Here is a 9,078-nt window from a genome sequence, read left to right on the forward strand (position 1 = left end):
ACCTCTGCTGCCACCCAAATGGATCCTATCAAGCACTTGTTTGATGACCACAAATTCTCTTTAACAACTGAGATTCAAAGTAGAATGGTTGGAAGGACAATTGCTGGAATTGAAGACTGACAAAGAACAAATGTTTAGCTTGGCACAACAGGTAATGGCATGTCGCCCTCCTACTTCTAGTTATGCCTTGTTCCTACATGAGCAATTTCTTTTCTTCTATTTGGAAATTATTAAGAAGGAGGTCAGTCATGAGATCGAGGACTCTATACAGTTCCTCCGTATACTGAGAATCCATGACTTGGTAACCCAACATCTGATGTGTGAGATTTATCTGCATGGATACTTCCAGCGCATGGATAAAGAGTTTAACCTAGTCCCATATGTGGGGGACATTCATTTAAGGGATCTTACCTCCTATACTATCAACCAGATAAATTGGCAGAAGGCTTCTAATACGTTTGAGTCGAATCAAAATACGAAGTCTCTTATGATGAGAGGGGAGCATGAATGGTCTGTGACTATGTATAATAAGCACACCACCTTTTTAGAGATTGAGGGAAATAGAGAATGGATGTTGAGGACACAGAAGTGGTGTATTGACCTTTGTGTCAAACAAATAGTCACATTTCAAGATGAGGCCCTTGATAGTTGTCAGAAGAGGTGGATGATGTCACCTACAGCTGTCCAGAACAGGGAACCTTTTGGAGCGCCAAATTTTGCACAAGCACTAAGTCAAGTGCCAAGATATGTGGCATGCATCCAAACATGTGGGGTCTAGTGGATGGGACTCCGGTTCAGGTTCCCCATCATTTGGTTGCTAGCAGAGCATTACACCCCAGCATACAATGTACTAGATGATTGGTGGAAGGATGTTCTTCTCACAGAAGGATACAAGCCCCCAGGAACAGACATGGTAGATGAGTATGATCTCACCCAGCTCCACATGGACTACAGTCATTCCAACCCAGACCTGCGGAAGTGGCAAGCTGCATGAGGGCATGCAGAAGGTTAATTGGGGGGAGATGTTGGGCACCAAATTTGCCCATATTTTCCTTATATTTTCACCTACCCTTTCATCCTTTTTGCACCAAATGATATGCATTAATTATGATAAACCTACAAGTTAATCCTCCCTTCTAGCGTCTCTTGGAATATTTAATTGATGAAGTAAGGTCATGGGGGTTTTTCCTATGCAAACTACTAAACTTTGTTATTTCCATAGATTCTGGTGAACAGGTATCGCATTCACAGCTCGCAGCAGCAGTCCCGCATTTACAACAGTTGTTCAGCAAGTTGCAACAGCATAACCAACTCTCAATTGCTCCCAAGCCTATTTTGGATCTTTATTGTTCTCTCTCTCTCAACAATTAGTTGTTGTTCTAAACAGTTGTATATTTTTGGGCATTAGTTGCCAGATTTGGGGAATATGTCATTCCCATGTATTTGTATAAAAGGGGTTTTATTCCTGTGCGAGGGGTTAGCCGCGCAGAGACAAATATTGTAACAGTTCCTTATATATTAATCGAATACGAGCAAGTTGTTGTTCTCTTCTTAGCTGTGAGTTAACACAACCCTAATCAGAGAGTTGGGCCTGCTCTTTTGATCAGGTGCTACGTATTTCCTTTGTGTGTGTTGTTTCTATTATGGTGTGTTAATTTCTTATTGTTGTTACAGATCTTTATTGATTGTTGTGAATGCCTTTTAAGTTCTACAATTTATTTCTAATTACTGTTACAGCGATGCTTGATTCTTAGCTGTGAATCCTTGGTTGATGTTAGATTGTAACCTTACCCTTGCATATACCTTGCACGTTACCTTGAAAATTGTATGCATCTAGATTGATAAGATAATGTGGAAAAGGGTGAAATAGTTATTCACACTTGGACACTAACACTACATATGAAGTTATGTAATGGATCGTGCATGCATGTGCATTGAAATGTCTAGTAGAATAAATATAGTCTGAGATCGATGGAACCCTGAATGGTGTTTTATTAACCTAGTTGTTGCAGCAGGGGTTGGATAAAGTTTGATTTGTGTAGTGTATTGTGGGTGTGAAATCATATTATAATTGTGTGGGAGAAAAAAAAGCATTGAAGTCAAAGTGGACAATTGACTAAGTTTTTGTTTCCAAGCCATGGTTGGAACAAAGTTCGAACAAAGGTGCAATTAGAGGATGATGAAGATGTCTGCACATAATGAAACAATGATGTGATGAATTGAGACATGGTGCGATTAGAGATAAAAATGTATACATATGTTGTTTGTGTCTAACCTATACCATATGTCAGTACAGAGCAACCAATTTTGTATGAATTTATGGAATGTTGTTGTTGAGTGGTGGATTGAGTAATCTAGTTAGCATGGGAGGGATGTGATCGCTATCTATGGTATATAGTAGATTATACATGTTTCAAACTTAAAGTGCAACCTATGTGATGTGTTGCAGTGATGGCTATAATGTGGTGATGCATTAGACAATGTCTTGTTACAAAACAGAGACAAAGGAGTAGAATTTTTGCCAAGGGTTTGTTATGTGGTATAGATATTGTTAACATTGTTGTGGTTGCAGGAGATAATGTTTTGGAGTTGATGCAAGAATGTGTTATTTTATTGTATGATTGAGTGAGGTTATGATAGTGTTTAGTTAAGTATGCATCGTTGCAATATTGTATATGATGTTGCTTGTGTGTCATTTCTCATACAAGTGTTTGTATGGTTGAGTGAGGCTTCCAGCCTCATCATGTATATCTGAGTGTGAGTGATTGTATTTGTGAGGTGATATGTTGTTTCTGAGTATGTTTGACTATTGATCATGTCTACAGGAGCTTGATATTAGTATGTTGATGTCATATGTTGCAGAGAGCACGTATTGTTGCAATGTATCTTGTACTATTGTTATTGTATTCTCATGAGGTCTATTGCTAGGGTTTATCAGTTTGATATTTATTGATTCACTTGATGCCATGTATAGTTAAGTTGGTGTGTTACTAGGGTTTGACAGTATTGATGTGCTGAGAAGATTTGGATGTTCTGCAAAGGTTTGGATTATGGAGAGGTTTTGTGTTTTTATGTTTATATTGAGTAGAGAGATTTTGTGGATCTAGTGTGAAAATGCATGAAATGAGGTCCACAGAGAATTGAAGGTTGGGACCTTCAGGGCAAGTGGTGGCTTTCTAATTAGGAAGTAATGGCTTCCTTTGGGTGGTGGCCTGAGAAACTATTTGGGGGTTGGTTCCTCCAGCAGATGGGTGTCTACATATAGTTCTAGAAGTGGGTGCTTCCATCAGGTAGTGGCCTAGAGCAAGTGGGTGCTCACATATTTCACAAGTCGTTGCTTGCATGTTGGTGGGTGGCAGTGTACGATATAAAATAAATTTTTTATAGAAGAAGAAGAAGAAGACAAATGTCCGGTGGTTTTTCTGCCAAAAGGGTTTCCACCTAATATCCGGTGTCCTCATGTGTTATCTATTGTGATGTATGATGTTGATGGTTAATTAATGGTTCAACTAATTATTGTAAAGAAAAGGTAAAAAATTATAAAATTGGTGATCCAATGAGCACTATACTGGTTCAACCCCCCTTAGTGTAGTCAAGCTCCCAACACCCCCCCTCTCAGTATAATCAAGCTCCAAATAACCCCTGTCAAGGGTATCCCACTTCAACCCTCGTGGAGCACTGAGATGTGAAAATTCATGTTATGTAACAATAATTATTTTGTTCCTCAACTTTTTTCTACCATGGCTTTCGTTATTGCAAACAATTTCTAGGGGTTTGTGATCTATGGTGACATGTCACCTTACCATGTCAATACCATGTGGCATTTCCCAAGCCAAGTGGTGTTGCAAGCCCCCACCATGAGTCTCCTATATGCCACATCATCCTAATCACCACATCACCTACTCCTACTACATATTTCATCCTGCCACATGTCATCCTTTGGTAGTGCAACATGTCACCCAAAAACTAGCAACTTATCCATCCAACTAGGCCAATTTCACCCACCACATGCCATTCCCCAAAGTTTCCACATTAGCATAATTTCCATGTCATATTCTTCATGGCATCAACATAGACCTGTCCATTCCACACAACACCTACCACCTTAGCACATCTATTGGGTCCCATAATGTCTGGTCTCCTTTGTGAAATTCACAATTTCCATGTTATAAGAATTTCACAGTTGACATGAAATTCTCTATTTTCCTAACACAAAGATAATGTCATCTCGCCTCCATTCCATAACACTACAGCACCACAGCCAAGCCTTAAGCAAATTGAGCATAGTACAATGGTAAGATTAATGATAGATGATGGAGGGGAGACTTCATCTCTCACCTTCTTCCAATAATGTCCCTTATGAAATAATTACCACATCCTGGGAGGTGTAGTGTAACGTGAATTTTCACATTAGACGACGGGATAAGTATGTCAAGCACCATCATTGAAAATGCCCAATTTTCAAGCTCTTGTATGCATTGAATCAAAGGCTTATTCACCCAAAATACAAACTTGTACTAGCCATGTATATACTTAGAGGCTCCAAGGATCTCTCAAAGCTCTATTGAGCTTTCCTTGTGGTTGATTTCGGCCTGGTGCACTCCCACGATGAGAATGAAACCTTACACATTTATATAGGTATAAAATAAGTTTTCATACACAACACTCACGGTGCTTAACTCATTCTATGCACCACATAATACATTACTGCATTAAACAAGACAGGGAACCTTTCAAATTATAAGCATGCCAACCATCAGGGATTTGATAATTCACATGTCTTCATGCAACTAGTCACATTTGCATATATAATAGAGAACCATTTATAACATCCTCATAAGGCTATTATTTCCAACTTATCCCAAGAATATCAAGACCTATTTCCTATTAAGGAAATGCAACAATTTCCAATAACTATTCAAGATAATACATAGCCATTCATTATTCATTAACATACCAATCCAGGTAATTAATCTATGACCATTATACACAAGACATGCCACTTCTCTGAATGGAAAGAGATGGATAGAAACTGAAGGTGGGACTTCAACACTCAACCCAACCATAGCTTAGCTACACCACAGTCTTTCTTGTAGTTATCCACTGCCAAGCTAGATCCACGATCTGAGGGATTTCAATCAAACGCAACTGGAATAATGCTCAATACTAGGAGTATGGGATCACTTTCTTAGGTGGTTTCTCAGCTCTATCCTCAAGGCAAGCACTACAATAACCTTTTTCTCACATCCTAGGTGGGCTATCAACTCATTTGAAAGAACTAAGTTGTTTCTCAACCCTCTTAGCAAGCACTCAATGGTTTATCAACCCTTTAAGCAAGCAACCCAATGCTTTATACCCTGCCTCATGGTTTATCAACCTTCTTGACAAGTAATAAGTGGTTTATTAGCCTCCTCAACAAACACTTATTGGTTTATCATTCATTTTCTTCTTAGCGAGAACCTATCACCCAAACAATCTCCTTTGAGCCTTCTATTGCTCCTTCTAATATTGGACACACACAACCCATAGCTTCAATATATCAACATAGGGAATCACATCCCATCAGCCTCAGCAAGAGTTATTTAGTGCTCAGTGTTCATGCGCATTCCCATCTCATTCTTCGTTCAACATTCTCTCACGCCGAGTCTAGTGTTCTATTGTTCAAATAACATATGTTTTGATTGCTTCCATATCTTTTTGCTTTAGGCTCTTCATGTCCCTCAAAACTATTTATTTCCCCTTCCCTTTCATGTCATGGAAGTGCGATAACATGGGCATCTCCTCTACCCATCATGCGAGCCAGTTATTAGATGGTGGTGTGTGAATTTGTGCCAACAAGCACCACTCGCGTCCCTTCTCTTAGATCATGGATATGTCATCCCATTCTTTAGTTGCAACAAACATTAATTTTATTTAAATTACATTCATTACAATAAAAACATGGGAGTATACCAAGGGTGTTACTATTTCAAATGGAGGGTCCACCAACTTTCATGTTCCATTCTTTATGGGGTCATCACACTCCATCTAAATTTCTTATTTCCATTAATCGTGAGAAGTAACTTATTTAGAGGAAGTTTTCTCAAAGTTATTAGATAAATTCAATTCACAATCATATGAAACATCCATGTCACCTACATCAACTGAATCTGAATTATATAATACATCACCTCATCTTGCCTAGTGGGACCTCTAGTTCTTGTCTTTCTGACCTCATTAGGATAAACATGTTTAAGTGTTTTGGTGAGCCATTTTGGGGGGACATTTTTAAGGTGGTCAAGGATGCTCCACTAATTGAGATAAGACTACATCAAGGTTTATCCTTCTATTCCTTTCACTCACATCACTCAAAGGGTCTCCCTGATCTAAAGAAATGGTTGAAACATCATGAGGTGGAAATAATGCTACAGAAGTAGATTCCATATATTATCTAGGATAAGGATCCCCCTTCACGATGTGGAATCTCATTATCGAATCCATGATATGTTTTTTCATGGTTAAATCTATCCAAACAATCAAGTTTCCACTCAACATTGTTGTTAGTCTTGGAAGATTACAAAAAAATCACATCTCTAGATAGAATAAACTTTGTGTTTACATCATCATGAAGATGATATGCCTTGGTGGTACTTGAATACTCCAAGAAGACTCACTTTTGACTTCTTGCATCAATATTTCTTCTTTGTTCCTTATGAATGAAGGCATGGAAAGTGGAACCAAAAACCTTAAGATGCCTTACTGAAGCAATGTGGCCATACCATATTTCGCAAGGAGTCTTATTTCACAAATCATGAGATGGAAATTTATTTTTCACATATACTACACAAAGAACCACATCAACCCAAAACATAAACTTTACATTTTTAAAAATAATATTGAGCAAACCATGTTCAATATAGTCATGTGCATTATTTCAACTACACCATTTGTTGAGGATTGTGTGGAATAGTAGTTTGATGTTGAATCTCATGTTGGCGAATATACCTTTCAAATTCATCAGAAGTGTAATTTTTTCCATTATCAGTGTGAAGGGATCCAATATGTGATTGTGCATCATTTTCAATCCATACATTAATATTTCTAAAAGTTTCAAAATCTTGTGATTTGCTTTTCAACCAATATACCCAGCACATCCTAATGTAATCGTCAATAAAAGTAATCATATACTTATTACCATTTGTAGTAGGAATAGGCATAGGGCCACAAAAATCATAATGAATCAATGCAGGTTTTCTACATGCTCTAGAAGTAGAATCATGATATCGTTGTTTGTTGTGTTTTCATAGGGTATAAGTATCACATTGACTTAGTTCCTAGGAATAGTTAGTAAACCATAAAAACCATTATTTTTCAATAAACGAAAATTGTGATAATCAGATGTCCACATCTTGCATGCCATAGAATATTAATGGCAATGTATCTTCATTGTGGTGAGAGAGGTTTGAAGGGTTTTGTGCATGAGCTGATATTCCTTCCAACTTCAATTAGTCTTTCCTCCTCTACTCCATTCATGACAATTCTGTTGTCAGATGCTTTCGTTATCTCTACTTTTCCATCAAACCTATGAATAGAGTGAGCTTGTTGGTGAATGTGAACAAGAGAAAATAGATTTCTTTGTAGCTATGGAAGGTAGAAGAAAATCAAGGAGTCTAGGTAGTTTAATTATGATGGTGCCAAGTCTTGAGGACTTTAGACTTGATTTATCTACAAAATACATTGTGCCATCTACATTGTTACTAAATATTCCAAAAAATATTTCCAAAATGTCATGTGGCAGGTTGCACCTGTATCAAGTAGCCATGCATCTATTCAAGAAGTAGATGAAGTGTGAAATATATCTTTAGTTACTCCAATATTGTGTTAAGAAACAATAAAATAAGCAAATTTAGGTGTTTTAAATCTAGGAAAATCACCTTTGCATTCTTTCTAGTTTAGACTATTTTTTATTCTCTCCCAAGGGATTATACATGTTGTTGCATCATGTCCATATTTGCCACAACAAATGAAGTGAATATCAGGTCTTTGTCCTTGATGGTGTTTATCCCCTACCTTTGAAACTATTTCTTCCATGTCTTCTTTTACTGCGATTTATTTTAGGAGAATCATGTTACTAATTCTTCCCATTTTTAGCAAGGCACACTACTTCTTCAAGCGACTTATTCATTGTCTTCCTCTTCTCGAAATATTTCTCTCATTCTACAAATTTCTCCACTACTAGGGGGTCAAAAGTAATGGAATTGAGTTGTGCAATATCTTACAAGGATTCAAGATAATGAAAGTATATAGGGTACAGGACCTTAATGGAAGCTATGAAAGGAAAGTCCATCTTAACTCTAGTGGTGTCTACATCATGCACAATAGCTCTAATTTTAGAGATTAGAGCCAATGGGTCATCATTTTCAACTCATGGTTGAAGAGTTTGACCATCAACTGAACAACCTCCAATTTTGAGTGTGAAACGTATAGATCTTTCAACTTCTTCAATGCACCATAAGAATTTGTAATTGAAACTTTATGATGGCTCACCTCTTCACTTACAAAGGTAGGAATCAAGGCATAGTATTTTCTGTATTTTTTCTCCCAAATGGCTAGCTCTTCATCTAATGTGGGCTTGGTAGGTGAATTTTTCTCCTCTCCTTCACAAATGCCTTTCCCTAATTCATTGAAAATGAGGGTATGCCTAATATTTCTAGACCATTCTTTGTATTTCTCCTTTCCATTTAGTATAATCTGACTATGGATACGAGAGAATGAATTTTCAACAAATATCTTTGTTAATACCTCTTGTACAATGGTAATGGTTCTTAGTTGGTGTTAAGTATCACATGGTTCATGTACAAAAAAACCAATTCAATTAGTAAATCCATTTAGTAAATAAATGGAGCTAGATAATAGACAGAAGAAAATGAGGCAGCATAGACATGTATAGAGACAACTCAAGGGTTGAAGATTTATACAAAAGTAGTGAAAATCCAACCCACTATAACACTTGTTTCTTTACAAATCCATTAACTTTAGAATTACCAAAACAAGAGGTTATCAGTATTGTGATAAAATCCCGGTATAATAAGATTATAT

The sequence above is a fragment of the Pinus tabuliformis genome, chromosome J (genome assembly GCF_031772625.1).
Source record: "Pinus tabuliformis cultivar Carrire ecotype Pingquan chromosome J, CPIR1, whole genome shotgun sequence".
NCBI lineage: Eukaryota > Viridiplantae > Streptophyta > Pinopsida > Pinales > Pinaceae > Pinus > Pinus tabuliformis.